This window comes from Heliangelus exortis, chromosome Z (genome assembly GCF_036169615.1).
Source record: "Heliangelus exortis chromosome Z, bHelExo1.hap1, whole genome shotgun sequence".
Lineage (NCBI taxonomy): Eukaryota > Metazoa > Chordata > Aves > Apodiformes > Trochilidae > Heliangelus > Heliangelus exortis.
Genome location: NC_092454.1, coordinates 27,234,910 through 27,259,541, shown reverse-complemented (window position 1 = coordinate 27,259,541; position 24,632 = coordinate 27,234,910). Strand labels below are relative to the sequence as shown.

At 40.5% G+C, this 24,632-nt stretch overlaps 1 protein-coding gene across 4 annotated transcripts in view; it reads left to right on the top strand.

Moving 5' to 3' along the window:
• Positions 1-19,296: 19,296 nt before the first annotated feature.
• Positions 19,297-24,632, top strand: part of FER (FER tyrosine kinase) — a 112,733-nt gene continuing 107,397 nt past the window's right edge. For 3 of the 4 annotated variants that reach the window (XM_071731201.1, XM_071731200.1, XM_071731203.1), the window contains exon 1: positions 19,297-19,368. The gene's annotated coding sequence lies outside the window, so the exon portion shown is untranslated. The remainder of the gene's footprint in view (positions 19,369-24,632) is intronic. The other variant, XM_071731202.1, reaches the window with a different exon arrangement.

The following is a 24,632-nucleotide window of genomic DNA, read 5'->3' as shown; positions in this document are numbered from 1 at the left end:
TCTCTTGAGCCTTTGCTTCCTCTTTGCCCAAGCTGAAAAATCAGACCTGGATAGTTGCTACAGAATTATTTTTAAAAACACTGAGCCTTTTATTATCCTTAACTGACCAAAAGAGATTTCTGAAGTACTCAGACACAGTGAGGCTCACCCACTGTGTGCAGAAGCTATTTGAATTTTCTTAGCAAACAGCTGTCAATGCCTGGAATTTCTGCCTATCACCTTAAAGAATTTAAATTTATTTAGAGCAGAGAATTTCTAAAATTCTTTGAAAATCTAAAAGCCATTGTCAGAAAATAAGATGGATTATGAGAATCTCCAACTCTATAATGGTAATTGGTGCCTTATGCACTAAATAACGTAATGTATACTGTCACATGGTGTCTTCTTTGACCCATCTGTTTGTCCTTGGTGTGGATGGTGAGTTCAGACAATTCATCATTTGGTTCCACACAGACCTTATTCTGTGGTGTATCAATTCATGGATCCAGTCACTTTTCCAAACTGAGACAAAAATTTATTAAACTATTATTAAACTCTAGCCCTTCCCCAGGGTCCTCCCCCTTGATCTCGCTTGGTGTTTTTCCACTATTTTCCAGTGATTTTCCATTCTGCTTGTTAAGTAAAGTGGCTTCATTTGTACATTCCTTTCTTTATCTTCGCTACTCCCCACATCTCCCCCTTTCTTGTTTTGCAAACTTAACAGTATACCTAGAATATGAACTAACAAACAACAATCAACAGAACGAAACCTCCCAACACAATAATTCCCTCAACAACTATGCACAGGTTTCCAACCATTTTCAGCTTCAAATTTTAGGTGAGTTCTTTCAAGGTTTCAATGCCTCTATACACCGACCCAGAATGATCAGAGAGGTTCACACAATACGAGCCATCAAAATCCTCACAGCCATGTCCATAAACAAGGAGCAAAAACTCAGTGGCTGCACAGACAGTCAGAGGAATATCAGTCTTTTTCCTTTGAGGATGGTGATAATGATGAACAAGTGGCATCACTGGTTTCACATATCTCACTGGAATCCAGCGAGGTCCAGAATCTATGGAAGCACAAGCTTACCATTGCTTCCAGTTTATTAAAGGGAATTGCCCTTCCCATAAATGAGTATTAATGTCCTGAATTTTAATATAAGCTTCCCTTGCTGTTCACTTTGCTCCTTTCCAAAGTGTTTTTCTATCTGGGACCACATCACTTTCTGCTCAGTTTAAAAAGTTTAAGACGAAGAGCACTTTTTGTAAGCTTTCTTGGGGATGTATCCCAGGCTTCCCCTTTTTTGTTTTGTTAACATGGCTTTTAAAGTGCCATGTGCTCATTCAATAATGGCTTGCCCAGTCGGGGACTGAGGAACTACAGTGACATGTGTGATACCCCATTGCTGAAAAAAGTCAAGGACAGCTTTTGACATATGCTGGCCCATTATCTGTTTTAACTTGTGCTGGAACACCAAGCACTGCAAATGCAGCTAGATGTCTCTTAACATCACAAGATTTTCCCTCAGCACTGACTTGCAGAAAGCGACTCTACAACTTGGAAAGTTACAGTGAAGGGTATGTTTATCCAGTGCTGGGTGCACGAGGGGATAATTCCTCCGAAATCCATGTGCACCAATATTGCAATTTGAAGTCTTACGTATTCATTAGATTTCACAATACATCTATACAGATGCATCACCTACTCCCGCTTCGTATTAAAATTGGTCCCAAGAGGACATTTTCATAATCTCCTCCCTCCTGCACTTGCGTAATTTCTCCTGGTGGTGGTCGGGCGGATGAAGTAAACATGAAGCAAAGGTCTTTCTCTGGGTAAACTTTTCACCTCTTGCTCTCCAGGCATGCGAATTTCTTCAGTCTTCAGCCAAGCCAACAACATGTTCTGTTTCTTATCTCAAGGTTGCTATAGTTATCAGTTTAGCACATATATTTCCCTTACAAGATGATGACTACCTAAACAATTTCTTAGCTTCTATTAAACAAGCATTCTGTGTTAGCTTCTATCAGGTCAATGTGACCCTTGGACAATTACTAGCAGGCATTTTATATTAATCCTTACATCAGTATGAGCAGATGCAAAGATACTGGTTGAAAAAGTGTCAATGGAAACATGAATATATTTTAGACCTCCAAATTCCATAATATGCATGACATCCATCTGCCAAATTTGTAAGGAGTTTAAACCTCCCAGATTAGTGCCTATGTGAGGTAAGGTCTGCAAGAGCTTGACAGTCAGGACATGTGGAGACAATTTGATGAGCCTGCTCCTGAGAGAGATGAAAAGAACACTTGAGTGCACTGGCACTTTGATGATAAAACTCATGAGACAGAAGTACTTGTTGACATAAATCTGATTCCTCACCCGCAGCTGCTATAAGGTCAGCAGTCTTACTGCCTTTTGCCACAGGTCCAGGAACGTTAGTGTGAGAACAAACATGAACCACAAAATCAGGAGCAGTGTGATGGTTTAACAAATCCTGAAGCTCCTTCAATATGGTAAAAAGATAAGGATTAACAATCTCCTTAAGATAAGCACCTTCCAACCTAATAAACCTGCTATATAGGCAGAACAATTAAGGGGGTTTTATTCTGTGAAACCTATTGTCCCAACAACCCAAAAGGGGCTGGTGAATAAAAAACAAAGCTTGAAACAGGTGTTTCCTCAGTAACACAATGAACTTGTCGAGCAGAAACTGCTGCAGAGATTTTGCTGGGAGCTTGTCGCTGCTGTTGTTGCTCTCGCCACCACCCTGGCCGATGTCACTGACCAAGGCGCTGGCGGTGCCGTGGCAGTGCCTCGGCAGGCCTGGTGCTGCAGGCTGCGCACTGCTGCATCCCTGCGCTCCCCACGCACCCTCCGGCCGTGCCGCCTGCGGAAGCCCTGGCTTCTCCACCCAAGTTCCGGCTGCCCCGTCGCTGCTCCGCTCCTGGCCGCTCCGCTCTGCTCCTGGTGACAGGCGGCCACGTGGTGGAGGACTTCCTGGGCAGGAGCTCCAGGCTGAGGGCTGGTGGCTCCAAGTGCGGGACTGCTGGCATCATTCCAGCCGTCCCGCCGCTCCTCTCCCGAAGACGCGCCGGCCCCTCCTGCCCGTGCGTTGTCAGCCGCTCGGGAGGGAAGCAAAGGTTCGGTTCCCGCTCTGGATCTATCCCTCCCGGATCAAAGGACCATCCGAAGGCTCCGAGAGCACCTCCGGTGGACCTGACGCCACCGTGCCAGCGACAGAAGCCTGTGACGCACAGACTCATCGTGCATCTGATGATGGGCGATGGGATCGGTGTCGGATTTCGAAACTGCGGCCTTATCGGCCTGCGGCAACTCGACTGCTTCTGGTACCACGAACCAGTCGTTATGAGAAGACTTTAGAGCCCAACTAACTTTTCAGACCATCAGAAAAGAGTGCGCCATGGTCCCAGCAACGTAGCAGCAGTTTTGTCATACTGCCTTGCTAGATCCCACAATCGGACCCCGATTCTGTCCCATATTTCAGGATCTTACACATTCTGTGAATTTAAAGAGGGATCCTGTTCCTTGGCCCATAAAAGCAATTGCTTCAAATTTATGCTAAGTCCCGAGTTTGTTTTTCCAATAGATGTCTAAGCACAGTCAAAACATTTTTCTCTTCCGTTGTAATATAATTTCAAATTTTAGTTCTCGGCTGCTTACATCCGTCCTGCAGTGAGGTAATTGACGGTGTGCACCAAAATTTTTCTCCCATGAATCCCTTAAATTCATCCGAGCTACGCCACTGGTACAGAATGTGTTCCGCATTACTAAAGTATACGGGCGCCATTTGTAGTGTATCAATTCATGGATTCAGTCACTTTTCCAAACTGAGACAAAAGTTTATTAAACGGAGGGTCTTATTTATAATCTAGCTCTTCCCCAGGGTCCTACCCAGTGTCCTCCCCTTCGACCTTTCTTGGTGTTTTTCCACTGTTTTTCCACTGTTTTTCAGTGATTTTCCATTCTGATTGTTAAGCAAAGTGGCTTCATTTGCACATTCCTTTCTTATCACTCCCATTATCTTCAACACTTCCCACATTCTTCTCTCAAGCTTTACAATTACAGCTGATCTTATGTCTGCTTCATTGTAGCCTTGCTTCTGGAAAGATGCCCAATGATTCAAATAAAGTTCATACACTGTCTTAAGTTAGGAATATTGCTTGGTATGTTTCAGAAATGAAGCATTTCTCCAGTGAGATGAGACAGACTTTCCTATTATCTGTATTTCCATGGCATCTAAAATCTGTTACAGATTTACATCTGAAATTCTGCTGTTCCTAGACTATATTTGGTGCTCACATAAGGTCCGATACAGGACTCACATAGTTTTGATACAGGAAAAACAGAACAATGAAAGAGCACTAAACCCAGCAAACACAAGATGCCAACTACAGACACGTTCATTGTGTTTAGTAAGTAACTATTCATATTTATGAACTCCAAATACTTTTTAACACAAATCAGTTAAATTCCCTTTCCTTATAATCATAGTTAAAACATTTATAGCTTCTAACCTCTAAATCCATATCTAAACATAAAGGAAATCTGAAAGACTCAAGCATATAAATTAAAATATACCTTGCTACTATTAAGCTTGATGTACTCTTTAACTTATAAATTCACCTCTGTTTTAAAATGAAGTTATGTACAAAACTACAGGACTACTACAGAGTAGTCTTTAATCTACTTTATTCTAATACACTAGTAAGTTAACTTTATTTACTCTTTGCTTCATAGTGATGAGAATTTACAGAATGTTGAGTGTTATGTACTCTCTGGGAAAATGTTTCCATTCCAGATTTCAGATTTGTGTTTTGTTAGAAAAATAGTATTCTGTGAAAGTGATGATAAATAAATAAATTTTTTTAAAAAAATTTTTAAAAAGGAAATAAATATGTTTTAAAATACTTTCTGGGTTTTTTTTTGTTGTTGTTGTTGTTCTGTTTTTTGTTTTTTGTTTTTTTCCCTGCAGAGGACTTAAGAATATGTCTTCCCTTTCCTATAGAATTTTTTAATAATAGGAAAAAGGGAACATATTGCTAAAGAAACTCCATCCCATATGTCTAAGCATGAGTAGTCCGTGTTTTACTAAAAATTTCCTGTGAAACATGAGAATATAGGCTACTGGGATGCTATGAAAATTTCAGAATTTGCTGTTTGACTTGCCAAGGCATGATGCAGCAATCAGATCTAAAAATATGAGCAATATCAACACAGTGATAAAGCTGATTTTTTGAAGGCAAACCCAAGGTGTTGATCTGGTTTTTTAATCTAGATTTTATCTTTAATAGATGTCATAGGTCCTCTTCTTGTTTAACTAAGACTGTTTAAATTGAAAAAAATACTATTATCGTTAGGCATAACTTAATCTCAGGGGGGGTTAATATTCTTCATATAATTCAGCCAGCAAAATTTATGTTCCATTCATATTACACATATTAGATTGGTACAATCAACTTTTCCTTTGGTATTCCTTTAAAAGCATCTATTTTACGTATCATAGAATCATAGACCTTTCAGGGTTGGAAGGGCCTTCTCAGATCACCTAGTTCCAACCTGCCATGGGCAGGGACACCTCCCAGCAGATCAGGTTGCTCTGAGCCCTGTCCAACCTGGACTTAAAAACTTCCAGGGATGGGGCTTCCACCACCTGTCTGGGCAACCTCTTCCAGTGTCAGCACCCTCATGGTGAAGAACTTCTTCCTAATATCTAATCTAAATCTACCCTCCTCTAGCTTGAATCCACTGAAACCATATCGCTATTAAAAAAAATAATCAAATAATCATTGGTCTCTTGTAGAATCATACACATTTCAAAGAAGGTAGCAAATTGACTTTAGAAAGACAGGGAAAAAAACCCAACAACTTACAGCAAGTCTATTGAATTAGGAGATCACCTGTAATATTAGTCAAAACTATGACCACTGTCATTTCTCGTTGGAAGAAATTAAGATAAGAGTTATTTTACGCTTTATTTATAGTCAAGTATTCACCTTTATGGTCAAATCTGAAGTCAAATATTCAGCTCTTGGAACTGCTAGACTTTGGATTGTCTACCTACTGTATTTCCTCATATTCTGGCATGCACTCTGAGTCTCGTTTTAATGAACAGATCACTTATGATCCATCCTTCCTGCCCACCTCCACCTCCACCCCCACCCCAACCCACCCAGTCAGTCTTTGTGTCTTGCCTCCCATCCTGCACTGAATCTGGAAAAGGCTCTCTGAATGAGTTCATCATTTTCTTACTTTGTTATTGTTAAGTATATGGCCCTGTGTCACATTTTTAAGTACTGCTCTGAAGACAGAACTTTTCATTTCCTCCTGGACTTTTCTGAGGTGCTCATCACTACACATTTTGAGTGCTTTAAGAATCCTAATGAATGTATTTTCACAGCACTTTATTACTCTAATCAGAGAGAAAGAGATCTGAGAAAGAATAAATATCCACTATTTTAGACAGTAAATTTGAGGTGTTTATGAGCTTATTTTTCAGATGGCTTGGTATTATACTATGCAGGGCACATTCAATGCTGTTGCCTGTGTAGCAGGTATAAGTACATAATGTTTTCAAACCACAGCAATGACCTGGAATTGCAAGAAAGAGTAACAGCCACTTTTTCAAATAGTTCTGTTTAAGTTATTTGGCTGTGGAGATCTGTTAGAGAGTGGGATATTCAGGTCTCAACTCCTCTCCCCTTAATTTTCAGACCATTCTTTTATATCCAGTTTCTACTGCACCCTCCACCACACATCTTCCAACTTCCACAAAAATATTATACAGATTGTATAGCATCCTATTCTTTATAATTCTGATTTGAATTCTTGCTCTGTCCACGGAGCAAGACTATGCAGAGAGCACTGGATGAGGAACAAATCTTGTGCAAAATAAATTTCCAAGAGGCATTTATTGTTTTTAAGTTTGTGGAGAACACTTCAGTAATGTGTTAAGCCATGTTTTTGTACATGCAGTCCTTTAAAAAGCCAAACCAAATCAAACCAGACCAAAATGGAACAAAACAATAATAAGGATAAAACCCAAACTGCAAACAAAGAAACAAACAAAAAAGGCAGCCCCACACCCCACTCCCCCCCCCCCAAAAAAATAAAAAAAAATAAAAAAAAATAAAAAAAAATCATCAAAGCAAAGCTGTGAACTGTATGCCTTTAGAAAACTCAGATCTGAGCTAGAGTAAGAACCTCTCTAGACTGGTTGATACTAAAGAGGATTTGTGAAGGATTTACTGATAGCCCAGGAACTGAGATTTGGGAATTAGAATTTTTTTTTCTTTTTTCTAAAGGAGATTGTCCCACTATAAGATCATGACCCTTTTGCAAATTTGATCTTTCTCGTGCTTTCCCTTCAGTCTGTCTATGACAGATGCAGTTTTCTTGCTTTTTTCCCATTTTGAGTTCTCACTTCCTGTAGGTGCCCTTTCTTCCTGTTCAGGGAGATGATGAACCTTTTATTCAATCTGCTTTCTCCTCCAGGGTTCCTAAGCAAGCCTCAGGCATCACAGAAAGACCCCAGAAAGAATGGCTTTCAAAATAATCTTTTTAAAAATTATACCTGAATGCTCACAAATCCAATTGTTATACCACTATTTAATTAACTAGAATTAAAAATGCTATTGTTTGTATGCCATATTTTCTTAAACCTTATTCCTTTTATTGCTAAATAATCTGGAAAAAAAGAAAGACCCATAAGATTCCTTATAATTTTTTTTTTATCTGTCCATGAATTTCTTTTGTCCCTTGGATAGATCACATAAATTCACCTCCACTTTCTACCCTATGGACAGAATAAGATTTGGAATATTTCCATTCTTTCATCCAGTTTTCCTTGTCCACATCTCACATGGACATATTTAACATTATTACTGCATTTAATTTTCAGAGGCTCAAGATTTTTCACCCCTTGGTGCAATATTGGCAGACCTTTTGTCATAGCATGCTCATCTCATTTAGGACCTTTGAACTCCATTACGGTTCTAGCAAGTAACACCAGAGTGGCAGCAGTTATTATGTAGCACATAAAATATCCATGAAAGATTAGCTATACTATAATAACATCTTTCCTGCACAGGAATATTCAGTGATGGAGCTCAAAACCTGTTTGGTAAGTCAGTCATTGTATACGTAGATTTTAAGAATGAATTGCATTTATTTTAGAAGGAGAACATTGGCTTTAAGAACATATCTGATTTTGACTGTCACAATAGTATCTACAGCAGCAGACATATGACAAAATAGGACTGATAAAGAATACGACAATTAAGTTTGTTCAAAGGAAAAAATGGTTTAGGAGTAGTGTGGTGAAGAAAAAAAAGAGCAGAAAGAACAGAGGAAAATCAGTCTCACGGAATTATGTAAAGAAGACTTTTATTTATATGCAGAATAAAGGAAATGTATAATAATTGAGATAGGTATGTACCTATGTGCTCTCATTGTGTCTTGCAGATATTCATGACTGATGGTTACTACTACTGAGTTTTAAAGCAATATTCACTGAGAAATTCAACAGTCACCATTGCAGTACTAGTTGTTCCCGTTTCAAAAAGTGAATGGTTTTGCTTGGCAGCGAGCATATCACAACAGCACTATGGTAATACACTAGAAATAATTTAAAAGAGGAGCAGGACTGGGAGTCACAACAGGGAATCAACACATGCAGTGAAAAGAGGCACCCAGGAATGTTTCTTTTTCATTAATTTTTCAGTGATATGTTTTTAATACTATTTTGCTGGAAGATGGAAGGTGCTTACACCAACCCATGGGCAATAAGGGACAATCTATGAAAGATGCTTCTTATTAACCCTTCATCCTGCAGCAATTCCATCTTATCACCATTGGCAGTGTGGATGTATTTTATCTTCCAACATAAGCAGTTAAACCCAATAATCTTACCACAGTAGCAAAGTAGGATGCAAGAATTCTCCAAAGCAGAAAAAAAAAGCCCAAACTAAATTAAATACATACTCAGACATCAAAATATCATTTAAAAATTTGCTGTAAGCAGTGTTGGGATTTCTGAACAGATTTTTGTTATTTAATAAGCAAGTGAATAATCATGAAATGATTTGTAGTTATTATGCTCTGAAGGACACTCAAAGGGATTCTGTGTCACAGTTCTGCTCAATGTAAGTACCAGGCAATTGAAATTGGATTCTGTGAGGAAATAAATATATGTAGAAACACTTTCAGTACAACAGGATGCACTCATCTGGTATCTGCAGCTCATCCTGCACAGACAGGGTGATCAAGAATCTCATTAAGACCTTGGTAGAGACTGTGACATGATTGAGAGCAAACTGATTACAGTACAGTTTGGATATTAAGATTATGAGACTGGGGAAAGCAACCAGAGAATATGGAAAAGATTTCAGTCCTTTTACAGGAGATGTGCATCCAGCAGTTGATTCACTTTACCTGACTTCCAAGTTAGAGGGCATCCTACTAGATTTTCTACACCTTTTAAATCATGTCACAGTTTAATGCTGGGCTGACAATTAAATGAATGACAGATGCTCTCAACCAACCCCTCCCCCTTCCCAGAAAGGGAAAGGAAAAAGAATAAGGGAGAGACACTTATGGGTTGGAAAGTAAATTAAACAACTTTAATGAAACAGTAATGATGTAAGAGAAAATAATGAAAGATATACAAAATTAGTATATACAGACGCACTATACTACTGCTGCCCAATTACAGACTGCAGGGCAGGCCCTGAAAAAGTCCTGGGCTCCGTGGCAGTAGGGAGCTGGATGAGGGAATCCATGGATTTAGGAATGCACAGATTTAGGAATGCATCAGCCATTAGTGAAGAGCCCTTGACCCTTCCGATCCCTCAGATTTATACAGAGTATGGCCCATATGGGAAGGAATACTTAATTTAGCCAGTTTTGGTTACTTGTCTGGTCTGTTTGTACCTGCAGGAAGATCACAGAAGTAACCCCTTTAGTCCCTTTTGTTGCTTAAGTATAAGACAACTATAAACATAAAGTGTCATCAGCTTTAGACATTGACTGAAAAACATGCTGTTAATTCCAGCAAGTGCAGTTACTTAGAAGAGACTTCACTGAGAAGTAAAATCTGTAGGAAGAAAGTTGGTTGTATCCTGGCTCAAACCAGGACAAATCGTAACGTAGCTGCACAGATCTGGATGGCATTTTATTTTTAAACCTGTCACTGTATTACAGTGAGCTCTTCAATTTTGGTTTAAAATGGTTTAAAACTTGAAGAGGGGACATTTAGGCTAGACATTGGGAAGAAATTGTTTAATTTGAGGGTGGTGAAACACTGGAACAGGTTGCCCAAGGAAGTTGTGGCTGTCCCCTCGCTGGAAGTGTTCAAGGCCAAGTTGGATGAAGCTTTTAGTAACTTGGTCTACTGTCCATGCAGTGGTGTTGGAACTAGATGATCATCTTTAAGGTCCTTTCCAATCCTAGGCATTCTATGATTCAATGATTCTATGATTTTGGAACTGATGCAGAGTTAAGCTGGCTGATGTGACTGCAAGGCCACATCTATAGAACCTTTGAACAGGACTGAAGGAAAGCAAAGGTCAGCCTCACTTCAGTCTCTGGCAGGGTAGTAGAGGAGCTAATCCTGAAAACAATTTACAGGCACATGATGGACAACAAGTCATCAGGAGTAGTCAGTTTGGACTGACAACGGGCATGTCATGCTTGAACAAACTGATACTTTCTATGATGAAATGCCTGTCTTGTAGATGATGGCAGAGCTGTGGTCATTAAACTGGTCCTTAACTTCAGGAAGGATTTGAACACTGTCTCTTGTAATATCCTCAAAAAGGAGCTACTGAAATATAAGATGGGCAAGCAGATAGTGAGGTGAATTGAAAACTGAACAGGTAGACCCAGAGGGTAATGGTAAAAAATCTAGTTGAAGGCCAGCAACTGGCAGTGTACTACAGTGATTAATATAGGGTCCTTTGATCATCTTCATTAATAATCTGGATCATGGGGCAGAGTGCACCTTCAGCAAATTTGTTGATGACATAAGACTGGGAGGAGTGGCTGATATACCAGAGGGCCATGCTGAAATCCAGAAAGGCCTGGACAGGCTGGAGAAAGGACCTGACAGGACCTTGTGAACTTCAACAAGAGGAAGTGTAAAGCCGTGCTTCTGTGGGGAGAGCAAACCCAGGCACCAGTACATGCTGGTGGCTGCTCAGTTGCAGCTTGGCAGAAAGAGATTGTGGCGATCCTGGTTGATGCCAGATGTTGAACATGCACCAGCAATGTGACCATGCATTAAAGAAGTCAAATGGTACCCTGCATTATGGGCCTCATTAGAAGAAACATTGCTAGCAGGTCAAGATAGGTTATCCTTCCTCTCTACTCAGAATTGGTAAAACCACATCTAGAGTATAGTGTCAAGTGTCAGGCTTCCCAGTACAAGACAGAAATGGACACACTGGAGAGTCCTGCAAAATGTCATGAAGATGGTGGACTGAAGCATCTCTGCTATGAGAAAAGGCTGACAGCTGTAGTTGTTCATCCTGGAGAAGAGAAAGCTCCAGGGGATCTTTATCAGAGTATCTAAATACCTGAAGAAAAAGCGCAAAGAGGACAGACCCCTGTTGTTATTTTCTGCGATGCCAAATGGCAGGACTAGAGGCAATACAGACACACTGTGAGGGTCACCAACCACTGGCACAGCTTGTCCAGAGAGGTTGTGGAGTTTTTGTCCTTGGAGATACCCAAAAGTCATCTAGATATATTCTTGGGGAACTGGTTTGAGGTGACCCTGCTGGATCAGGGGGAGCTGGATCAGGTGGCCTTCAGAGCTCCCTGCCAACCTTGACCATTGTGTGGTATGGTAAGGAATAAATTACATTGTATTTTCTGATTACTTTTTATAGCTTATATTTATTTTATAATCCTTTATGGTATATCATACACATATAGTATGCAGTTCAAGCTGCAACAGGGTGGGTTCAGACTGGATATTAGGAAAAAAATCTTCACAGAAAGAGTAGTCAGACACAGGAATAGGCTGCCCAGGAAGGTGGTTGAGTCACCATCCCTGGATGTGTTTAAGAGTTGTTTAGATGTGGTGTTGGGGAATATTGTTTAGGGGAGAACTTTGCAGAGTAGGGATGATGGTTGGACTTGATGATCCCAAGGGTCTTTTCCCACCTGAAAGATTCTACCAGTCTATGATTCTGTACTGCTACAGTCTTTCCTTATGCTAACAGATATATTTTTCTGTTTCTTGGAGTGGTACTGCATGCTTTGAGGTACTTTGCAGTTCTAAAAATTAACAGCAGCTTCATTTTTCAGTACTTGAACATTTTCCTGTAACTGGTAACTGGGATGATGTTTGGTAGGTGGGGCTGGTTTAGAAATGATGAGTCTGGAGTGACTGATAGGATAATACTGACTGGTTGAAACTGGATATATTTCACATTTACATTGACCAGTGACATTTCTAATGCAAGATGGCCAGCCTGGCAGTTTTCCATTATTTAGGAAGAAAAGATCTTCTGAACGAAGATGCTTGGTTCTGTCATATAGTCTCCTCACACTGATTTGCTTTTTTTTTTTTTTTTTTTTTTCCCCTTGAAAATGCTGTGTTCTGTCCATCTGGCTGCTTCTCACTTTCTTTGTCTCTGCTATTGAAGCAAACAAGATAAACTGCTGAAAAGATCAATATTATCTAGCATGTCATTGAATCTTGAAGACAGTAATGCGACAGTAATGCACAAGGTTCTCACTGTTCTGATAAGCTTTGTTGGAAAGAAAGGAGGCTGGGACCTACTGCATGTGAATTTATCAAGAGTTTATTCGAATGGAATTTTCAGAACTTCACAGTATACGTGTCTGAGTCTTTTTAAAGAATCATCTCACACTCTTGTGTGATTGCAAATACTTTGCATATCCCAGATACAAAAGAATATTTAAGCTCTTAATGCCTGTTTCAGATCTCAGCTTTTTATCAGTTTATCTAACCAGACAGTAGAATCCTGAATATCTCACTGGTTCTGTGACTAGTTATCCAATGATAAAATAGGCAGCAACTCATATTTTGAGAATAATGGATGCAGACTATGTACCTAAATATATAATTGTCAATCTATTAATCAAACGTGTTGGAATGATTCACATAAGAGATTAAAAACAGTTGTCACAATATATATTTGGAAAATATTGATTTTTCAGAAAGACAGAATGTGGCACTCTACACCAAAATTGACATCACCTGCTTCAAGTCATTTACAACCTCGAAGCAAATTATCTTGAATGCATATGGATTATTTTCTAATAAGTGAAACTAGTGTCTTATAAATGTCATATTAATTTCACTATATGTCACTAAAGTGTAGAGTGAGCAGCTCAATATGCAGTAATATAGCATGAAAAATCCAAAAAGACTAAGTTACCAGTCTGAATGACATGTGCCATGAGACTTTTCTACCAGTCCTACAATATGTTTTAAAAATAAAAAGATGCCAAAAAATAAACACTTAAATTTAGTCCAAGATAAGGGCAGGGCATTCGTCTTTTTAATATTTTAATGTGATATGTTTATTTGTGATAAAATATGAGTTTGGAACTGAATGATTGCTTACTTTAACTGATTACTCTTGAATGAAAACAAAACTCAGACCCACAAAATGAGATTTCAAAAATGGATTAGTAAGTCTTAGCATTAGTAAGTCTTAGTAAGGCTTAAGCATTTAAGCCCAAAACAAAAGCCTTCCAAATTCCAGGTGAACTGAAAACTATCACAAGATAAATTTAAGTTCAGTAAAGTTTTCAGCCATTGATACCAGCACTGGGCACCTAATGTTGACTTCTGGGTATTCTTCTGGTATAGTTCAGTGTTATCAGTGATGACCAGCTTGCTTGCCCAACAAGTGCCAGATATGGCAGATATGTGGCACAGATATGTGATCCAAACACTGCAGGTTTTGTATGGCAAAACCAGTCACAGCCTAAAGAGATGCAAGATTTAAGCACAGCAAAAAGAGTCAGCAAAGGCTGCTAAAACTGCCTAAAGTTTGTGCTGTAGTTTCATGGTGAAGATACATATTTATGATAGAGATGTGTGTCTTGATCTCCCTTAGATAGAGAAGACATCCAATGCTCTTAAAGACCACAGAGTTTCCAGTAGGCTCTCAGAGAGAACACTCCTAACTATGGAAGCATGGGATATACATCCAGGTCTTATGTCATCCTCTTATTCATATAGTAAGTTTATCAAAATAATTAAAAGTGTGATATTGAATTTAAATTATATGAGTTTCTTTGCAATTCAACCTTAAGAGTAACTTGAATCAATCTTTCTTACATGGCACGCTAACCTGAAAGTTAGTAAATCTAGGAAGCAATGCTCAGAGGGAAATGGCTATTTTATATATTTAAAATTAAGGACTGTAAACATAAATGCTGTTTGGATGTAGTTCATGCTATCTATCTTTCTAAAAAAAGTTGGGCACCCAAGCATCTGGCTTACCCTGAGCCTGGTCATTGATCTCCAGGCTTTCTTTACACTGGTTTTAAAATTAATAAGAGCTATGATACTTAAAAGCTTAAAAAGTCTTCTTATTCAATTAAATTCTTGGGGCAAAACCCATTATTACTAATTATTAAAGCAGTACAAAGACAGGCTGTGGATAATGGGATTTTATACTGGTTCTGTCAAAAATTTTGCATTACTGGCAAACAGTTACTTGATAGAATCAAGAAAAGATACTGTTAATGTAATTCTTTAAAAATTATTCTATTTAAGGAATTTTAACCTGTAGGTCAAATCTTGGCCATCACTAACCCACTGAAATTGTTGTGTCACAGATCTACAGTTCAATATTAGATTCTTCCAGATGCTTCTCCTGTTAGCTCCATAGGTCTATCATCGAAGTGTAGTAATTGCAAAAGAGAATGTTTGGACTTTAAAAATGCTATTTTAAATTAGTATCTTTTGCAAGCATACATGTTTTTTCATATCTTTTAAATTACTTGGATTACCCCTTTGGTAACAGTTGCTTACTGAGAAGAACTGGCTACAAAAGGATTGCTGGGTCCTTTGTACCTGTTTGGAAGGCTATGCCATCATCTGTACTATCATGTCAGTTACTAAAACCCAAGAATTGCTTAAGTTTAGGCCAATTAGCCTACTGTTTTCAAATAAAGGAATCTGTCAACAAGTTAAGGACAGGCCAGCCAAAAAATCTGTCCAGAATCTTGCAACTTTAAAAAAATGTTTCCAAGCAGATGCATATTCCCTCTCTTTCTAAAAGACTTTGAATACAGGTTCAGCTGTATTTCTATTTATGAGCAGCAATGAAAGACAGGAGCAATTTAAATTTAGGAACTGGCAAGATCTCAGTATCACTTTTTCGTCAGTGATATTGGAAACTGTTGAGACAGTCAAGCTGGTCATAATTGAGAAATATGCTCTCTAATTTTATGAAAGTTTCCATGGATTACTCTAAAGAGATTTAAAAGCAAATTTCCAGTGGCCTAGGAAACCTGAAATCTCTAGCTTTTTCAAAGACTACTCTAGCATAGGCATAAGGAGAGGAAAACATTCTCCCTTAAATGCTAAGTTATTAACTGTTAAATATCTTAATTCAAAGGTATTTTACCTTCTGCAAGTAAAATGAGCTCTGGCAAACTTTGCTGCAGTCCTATAAGATATTATTTCCCCATGTGTCTGACATTGTGCTGAAGGTTATGTCCAGTAGCAAAGTCAGAAAATCAAAGTAGTTTTCTGAGCTTCAGTTGCTCAGTAAACCAAACCTGTAATGAAATGTTTGGCTGACAGAGGTGAGTTGTATTATGGCCCTGACTTGTGGACAACTGACAGTGAAGTGTGTTGCCTTTGCACAGTAAGTCACTTCTTCCAGAAATTTGGTGACAAACAACTGCAAATTGGTAAATTATAGATGGACGCAGCTCTTTGATCATGTTTCAGTATTCCTAATCTGTGTTAACAATTAATCCATCAGACATGAAATAAATTTCATTATAGTGCTTTTCCCATAATATAAAAAAAAAAAACCAAGCCAAACCAAACGAACAAACAAAACCTTAATGATGAAATTACAGAATCACAGAATTGTTCTGGCTGGAAAAGACCTTTAGGATCATGAAGTCCAATATTCAACCCACTCTACCAAGTCCACAATTAAGTAATATTCCTAAGCACCACACCTCTTTTAAACACCTCCAGGGCTGGCGATTCCACCATCTCCCTAGGCTACCTGTTCCAGTTAATTACCATTTTGGTGAGGGAGTTTCTTCTAATACCTAATCTAAAACTCCCCTGGAGAAACTTGAGACCATTTCCTCTTTTCCTGTTTCCTGTGACTAGGGAGAAGAGACCAACACCTACCTGACTGCAACCTCCTTTCAGATAGCTGTAAAGAGCAATAAGGTCTCCCTTCAGCCTCTTTTTCTCCAGACTAAACAACCCCAGTCCCCTCAGATGATCCTCATAAGGCTTGTTCTCCAGGCACTTCACCAGGTCCATTGTTCTTCTCTGTACCTATTCCAGCACCTCAATGTCATCCTTGTAGCAAGGGGCCAATGCTGAGTACAGGGTGACACGCACTTCCCTAATCCTGCTGGACAGATTGTTGCTGATACAACCCAGGATGCCATTGGCCTTCTTGGCCACCTGGACACACTGCTGGCTCATACTCAGGCAGGTGTCAATCAGCACCCCAGGTCCTTTCCCCGTGGGCAGCTTTACAGCCACTCTTCCCCAAGCCTGTAGCATTGCTTGGGGTTGTTGTGACCAAAATGTAGGATGTGACACTTGCTTGTCCAGGTCTTACTGCAGAGCCTTCCCACCCTCAAGCAGACCAACAACACCTCCTCCCAGCATAGTACCATCTGCAAACTTACTGATAGTATGCTCAATCCCATCAGCCACATCGTTGATAAAGATATTGAAGAAGACTGACCCCAAAAATGAGCCCTGGGGAACACCACTTTTGACTGGACATTGACTGGATTTAACTTCCTTCACCACAACTCTTTGGGGATGGGTAATCCAGTGAGGTTTTTACCCAGTGAAGTATACACGAGTCAAGGCCATAGGTAGCCAGCTTCTCTAGGAGAATGCTGTGATATACCATGTCAAATGTTTTACTGAAGTCCAGGTAGGCAACATCCCTTTGATGTTGCCTCCCTTTGATGAGCCTTTTCTTCATCACTTTGCCATAGAAAGAGATCAGGTTGGTCAAGCACGAACTGAAATAAAGCTATATGTTTGTCAATCTAAGCTAAAGCATGTTGAGGTGTTTGTTGAGATTTTCTCTCAGTCTGTGATTTATGGTGTGAAACCTTTGGATGTAATATCTTACATTACTATTGCTTCTTTTGCCACCCTTCCAACTCCATTCCCCTCCTTCATCTTCACCATGCAGTTTCCTCACTTCTGCCTCCAGAAATGTTCATGCAGTTGACCTACAAAATTGATAACACAGGTTACCAAGCTTAAAAAACAGTCTTGGTATAGTTTTTAAATATACTTTTTTGTTTGTTTGTTTTGTTTATATATATATATATATGTGTCTCATTATACTTCTTTTAAACCAGTTGTGCTCCCTTAACATCACATCCAGGCAACTAATTTGGCTGGCACAAGTCAGCCACACAAGGCTAGGTCAGGGAAGAGCAATGAGTGTGGCAACACCGCTGTCTACTACTGTCACTGAAGAGTACAATTCATCCTTACTTATTAAATATTGGAAAGGCTTGGAAAAATCTTTTTGAGGGGTGCAAGGCCTACAGCAATGCTGCAAAAAAGAATGAGGAATCATTTCGTCCTCAAAAATGAAGCAGATTTTTCTACCCTCATACCAATGTCAACCAGTTTTCATCAGCTTCAAAGCTCTTATGGCCAGTTACATTACTAGATAGCAGACGTAATCATAAAAGGTCTCCTTCAGACATGTGAGCAGCTTGACTAACACCATATCTGCCCAATAAAATAGAGCAGAATATAGCTGTTTGAATATAGCTAAACTAAGACTGAATGAAGCCATTACCACCTGCATGCCATAGAAATCTGCCATTGATGATTTCTTACATTGAATTAAATATTTGTACCTTAATTGACATTAATATAACATTGTTGGAAAGTATCCAAATATAAATTACATTACTCCCTTTCTTCTACAGCTAAATAGCTTTTGAACTTTTTCTTCATTGTCCATGTGTACCGTACAACCTTGCTTCTAACTGTAGAGTCTTAGCTTGCCTCAAGGTATGTAGGTATGAGGTACAAAAGAAAGTAATTCTTTCTCATGTGATAAAAATTTAACCAAAGGAATTTTTTTTCCTACATTTCAGAAGAAGAAGACATAAATAGGCCCAAATAGTTAGAAAACCACAGGCAGCAGAGTTCTAGTAAGGTTTTTTAAGCATCAGTCTACAAGGAAATTCTAGCTTAAAAAGCTGTGGATTAGAATTTGCTTGTCCTGCCCACATTCTGACTCCTTCTCAAATGCCAGCAGCAGTCAATACCTCGAGAAAGGATATTTGTCCGTAGTTCTAATCTAACATGTTATAGGGTTCTTGTGTTCTTCTGTATACATGAAATGTATCACAGTATCAGACATTGCTATTGTTACTTAATTGAATTTTCCATTTGCTTTAAGCACAAAGTTACAAGACAACGTGCAACGCAACATTAGGTCTTTTTTACTGTTGTATGTTGGTTTGGTTTTTCTCCCCCTTCCTTATTTTGCTGTTTTTTTCCCCTTTTCTGTTTTTTGTTACCTCTTCCTGGTGCTGAGTTAGCGAATCTATGTATATATGCAACATCTGGGGGTTACTTTCTCGGGATTTGACATCTCTGAGGCATTTCTTCTGTTGTCAGTGATCGAGTAATTAACAGAAGATTATGCAGATACCTTAAACCCAGTTTATATTGTACTGTAGCCTTGCAATTACGCAAATATTGCTTACCAATTATTAAACCTTGACTCTATCCCTTGCGTCCCCGCTCCTCCCCAGCCCGGGCACTCACTCGGCCTCGGCCTTTAAAAACCAGGGGTCACGAGGGAAACCGTTGCTGGGAAACGGACGCACCGCGCGCCGGAGGCGGAGCCTGGAGGGGCAGCCCCGCCCCCCAGCGCCGCGCAGCGGCTCCGCTCCCCGCGCCCGCCAATCGCCACCTCGCTCCGAGCGGGGAGGCGGCAGCGGTGCAGCAGCTCCCCGCGCTGATTGGCCGCCGCCGGCAGCGCGTCAGCCGGGAGGCAGGGAGCGCTCGGATTGGCTGGGAGGTAGAGGTGAGTCGGGCGCTGGTTGGCTCGCCCCTCTCACGTGGTGCTGGTGGGGCCGTGACGCCCGCGGCGGCGGAGGGCTCGGCTTGTCAGGTAGGTACCGTGCGCCGCGCCGCCGCCGCCGCTGCCCGCGCCCCGGGAACGGCACCCGGGTCGGGGGGGTGGGCGGCCACCTCCGCCCGTTACCGTTTCCTGCGTGACCGCCCGTCCAGCCAGCTGGCAGGCGGTGCGGGGGAGGCGGGTAGGCCCCGCGCGGGGATTTACCTGCGGGCGAGTGGGGCAGGGCGCGCACCGGCACCGCTCTCCGTTTCGTCGGCGGGGGCGGTGGCATCCGGCGGCTTCCCGCAGCCGCGGCGCGGGGAGACACCGGGGGCGCCTGTAGCCCGGCGGCGGCTCCGCCCTGGCGGGGCAGGCAGCGAGGAGGGTGCGGATCTCCGCCCCCGGAGCTGCCATCGGGCCCGGGGCTCGGGGCACTGCGCGGGCTCTAGAGGGCGAAGGGAGGAAGAGGACTGAGGCGTTCCGGCGCCTGTCTGCCCCGGTGCCCGGCGTGTCTGTTCCCCCTCCTATGCTCCGTCTGCGTCACGGCATGTTGACCGGGCTGTAACTGGCAAGAGTAGCGCAGGGCGTGCTGACCACCGTGTGAAACTTGTGTTACGTGTTGTGCTCCCCGCTCATCCCACCCGAATAAATGCAACCCCTCTGGGTGTGTTGAGTTTGCTGTATTACTTGGTGGTTTTTGGTTTTGTTTTGGGTTTTTTTGGTTTTTTTTTCCTCCCCCCACCACTCTCCCCTGCCCCCTGACAATGATGCAAAACTTAGCGACTTTCTTATCTTATATATTACATTTTGAGCCGGCATAGATAAGTCTTTCTTAGTGCTATTGTTCTGGCTTTTTTTATATGCTTTTGTATGCTTTTTCTGTTCCTGGGCTTGGTATTTCCAGGCTTCCTAAATATTGACATACTTGGTAATTGAGATTGAGATACATAGAAGGGCGTTGAACAACCACTTTTGTTTTGGAGTATGTTTCTGGTTTGTTTAGATGAGCATACGCCCTAGGAAGTGACACATCCATGTGAACACCTATTAGGTTTTGTTACACATCGTTGGCTTTATTACACAAGCCAGCTCCTCTTCGTTTACAAGAAAGGGCGGTTATTTTCAAATAGTTGTTTTTAATTTTCCCCACTTTGTAACAAACCTGCACAAAGTGGCTGTGATCCCAGACTGTATTTTCATGGATTTGGGCAGTTTGCAATGTAGAAAAAAGAGTATCTGAAACCTTTTGACCAGAATACTTTACAGTTAATTGGGTCTAGTAAGTGTACAATGAAGTGGTGACTGATACAGTTTACTTTATGTGCTGGTCTTTGAAAGGTGGAATGCTCATATTTCTGATCTGCTCCTAGGCAAAGGAAGTTGTAAATGATGACTGTTGTTATAGGTTGAGTTACAGTAATGATTATTGTTGGTGAGACAAATGTACATTCCCTCTTTTTATAAATTCTTTTTTAATGCATTGAAGCAAATTGTCCGTACTGTTACAACTTTAAAATACACACATGTAGAACTTTTAACTCCAGAAGAGTTGAGCTTTGGGTATATTTTTTGAAGGAAAAGACCAGGTCTTGTATGTACAAGGTTACTTTTTAAGTGAAGAAAAAGCTCTGTTATCCACCACCAAGATCCCTTCCTACATTGTCATTCCTTCATGTCACCACTGAATCTTTCAAATAAAGGTTCTTCTTTAGGTGGTGTTTGGATTGTCAAAGGTATCAATCATGTGGAATTAATTCTGAGGAGTCGTCAAGTGAAGACAGGCTGAAGATGGGACAGGAGGGTTTTAAAATGAAGTGATATGAATTAAGACAGGTATTTGTTAAGAGTGGTAAAGAAGTAACATTTGCTTCACTGGACTAAAGAGATTTAACAGGGGAAGGCAGGATTCAGCCACGGGGTGTTGCCCTGCAGCTGGGTAAGGTGGGATGTATTTTCATGCTTCAGAATGTTCAGTTTACTTCTTCCTGCAATAGAAAGGAGAGGTGCTTTGCTGATATAAAGCAGGTCTACGCTAAACGTGAGTGTGGGGCCAGAGTCTGGCGGTCTGTTCCTTTTCTGTGCAGAGACACCCTCCCCGCTCCCCCCTCCTTTTCTTGCCCGGCTTGACCGCTCCGTTTTCTGCCGCTTCTGGGTGTTCTTTCAGCTGGGAAGCAGCAGTGTGAAGGAAGGTATTTTGCCGTGTAAGCCTGAAGGGGGAGAAAGCTGGCAGCAAGCCCGGAGCTCTATATAAGGAGATGAGCTAGCAGGATGAGGTCATTACTTCACAGGGAGGAGGTTTTTTTTTTTTTTTTTTTTTTTACAGGGTGTGGGAAGTGGGTCTAGGAAAAGGAAAGGGGATTCTTTTACTTGAGGGGGAGGAGGAGCAGCAAGAGAAGGGAGGAAACCCTAAGTTCATTCCAACAGGAAGTAAACTGTATTTATACTCCTATCTTAAAACTATCCATTTAGTACTGTATTAATTATGGTGTTGATGTATTTGCCTTATAAAAATGGATTTTGAAAGCTTAGTAGAGAATTTTATTATACAATAGAGATAGTCTTGAAATTGTTGAGTATTCACCATTTTATTGGGGATTTCAGGGGTTTAAAAATGTAAATTCACAGCAAGTTTTTTCTGTATGACATTTGCATTAGGTTACTAGCATTTCTCTAGAAAGATGTAGTGAATCAGGAATTTGTAGCTTTGTTTCCAGGACATGAGAGAAGATAGTTACCTTTAATTTATTATTTTTTTTTTTTTTTCCCCTAGAGCTACATGTAAGGTCATGTACTCTGCAAGAAAAGTTTTGGAAATGGTTCTTAAAAAGTAGCAGAGGTGCTTCTAAAATGGCTTTTTATGTGCATATATTGTGGGGTTTTTTTTATTTTTTATTTTTAGATCAACTTCATGGACTGGGGGATTTTGATTGCTGTTATGAGATAACATGAAATATTTTCTAATTCTTCCTGCAAGTTTAAATGCAGGGTTCAGGTTGGTTTAGAGTATAATGATTCTAAAGAAACAGGGATTGTCCATTCCTGTGTGTTTCCATGGTGGTGTTAAAAAAAAATAAATCCTTATAAATTAAGACAATGTTGTTGCTAATTAAAGTGAGTGAATTGTACTTCTTAACATCATTGTACTTTGGATCTCGGGTTACTGCTTGCTCTTTAGTCACCAGCTTCCTGTGCATTAATGGCTTTCTACACTAGAGGGAAAATACCAAATGGTTTAACCATATACAATTTCAAACTTTCTTTCCCACATCTGAGGTTGTTACCAATCAGATTGTGACACACAAATGAGCAGCAGAGCAGTGTGTAGCGGCAGCTCTCCATACTTATAACTGTATGGTGGTTCAGTGGCTGTTTCCTGGCCACTTGCAGAGGTTTGTCAGAATTCCTGGTCTTTGAAATGTATTAGTCAGCTTGTTAGACACAGCTCTCTGGCTGCTTAATCTTGTCTATGTTGTGAACTTTGCAAACTGTGTGAAGTTGAACAAGGTCAAGTGCAAGGTTCTGCACCTGGGTCAGGGCAATCCCATGTATGAATACAGGTTGGGAGGAGAAAGGATTGAAGACTGCCCTGAGGAGGAGCCCTGAGGATAGTGGACCAGAGGCTTAACATGAGCTGTCAATGTGTGTTTGCAGTCCAGAAAGACAACTGTGTCCCAGGCTGCATCAAAAGAAGCACAGACAAGGAAATCAAGAGAGGTGATTCTCCCCCCCTACTCTGCTCTTGTGAGACCCCACATGGAGTACTGAGTCCAGTTCTGGAGTCCCCAACATAGGAAGGATATAGAGCTCCTAGAGTGTGTCCAGAGGAGAGACAAAAAATGATCAGAGGGCTGGAGCACCTCCCCTATGAAGACAGACTGAGGAAGTTGGGGTTGTTCAGCCTGGAGAAGAGGAGGCTCTGAGGTGACCTTATAGTAAACTTCCAATATCTGAAGGGGGCCTCTAAGAAAGCTGGGGCAGGGCTTTCTACACAGGTGTGCAGGGAGAGGATGAGGGGCAATATTATAAAACTTGAAGAGGGGAGATTTAGGTTAGACATTAGGAAATATTTTACCGAGAGTAGTAAGACACTGACACAGGTTGCCCAAGGGGGTTGTGCTTGCAACCTCTAGGGAGATTTCCCTAGAAGATTTCAAGACTAGGCTGGATGTTGGTCTTGAGCAACCTGATCTAGTGCCTTGCCCGTGGCAGGAGGGTTGGAATTAGATGATCTTTATAGTCCCTTCCAACCCTAGCCATTCTAGGATTCTATAAATTTGCAGCTTGAGCAGCAGGGGTATTTTGTTAGGTTTTCTGATAGGATTCCTTTCCCTTTATGCTAAAGGAAGAGTTACTACTTAAGGCTTTATAAGTCTTGTCTTTATGTTTTTGGTAGCCTGAGCATGGAGTAACAGCAGTAGCTGTGTTCTGTGAGACATTTCTGTGATGTAGCTCTCTATGAAGTTACTAATGTGAAACTTTAAAACCCTAAGGGATAATTAAAAACATAGTCTTGATTTCTCCTTTAGGTATGCTTGCACAAAACTGTAGTTAATTTTGAACCCTGTCTTATTAATTGCTAATAATGAAATTATTTAATGAATAATTACATATGTTTATTAGGTATTAGGCATTTTTCAGTGTTGTATTTAAATCTTGGTCTAAAGATAGTCCTTTTGCAAACTGTCTTATAATTGTCATAATTTGATCTTAGATTGCGACAACATTTTTTCTTTCTATGGTTTTGGAAGCAATTTATTTTGACACAGGGAGCTGAGACAAGAAGTTAATCTTAGCATCAAAATAAATTACAGTAATTCAGACCAAGTCAGAAACCAATTGCCTTTACAGGCAACCTGTGAGAAGTTTGTGAATTGTGATATGTGATGTATGCACTCTTTGCCAGAGGCAGAAACAAAATCCATAACTGTATTAAAGTGCATTAATCACAAGCCCTTTATTCTCTGAAACTGCCTGTTCAGCAACTGGGAGACATACAGCTACTGCAAGGAGCATGGTAAGAGTCCTGAAGTTAAGCCCCACTGACAGAATGCTGAACTGTCCTCAGAGCACACCATCCTCTGTAATAAATGAATCAGGGATTTTCAGAGAAAAGCACTGTTGTAATAACTACACAGTCACATAATGCATTTTTCAAAGAGGGTGGAAATCAGGTTTTCAGCCTCAGTTTGTGTGTGAATACTTAATTTTCGCTCCTGATTTGTCATCTCTTCTTGTGCCTGTCTTTTTTCCTTTTAAAAAAAATAGAAAATCTTATTCAAGTATTGGTAGCATATTGTGACTCAACATGATTGTTCACC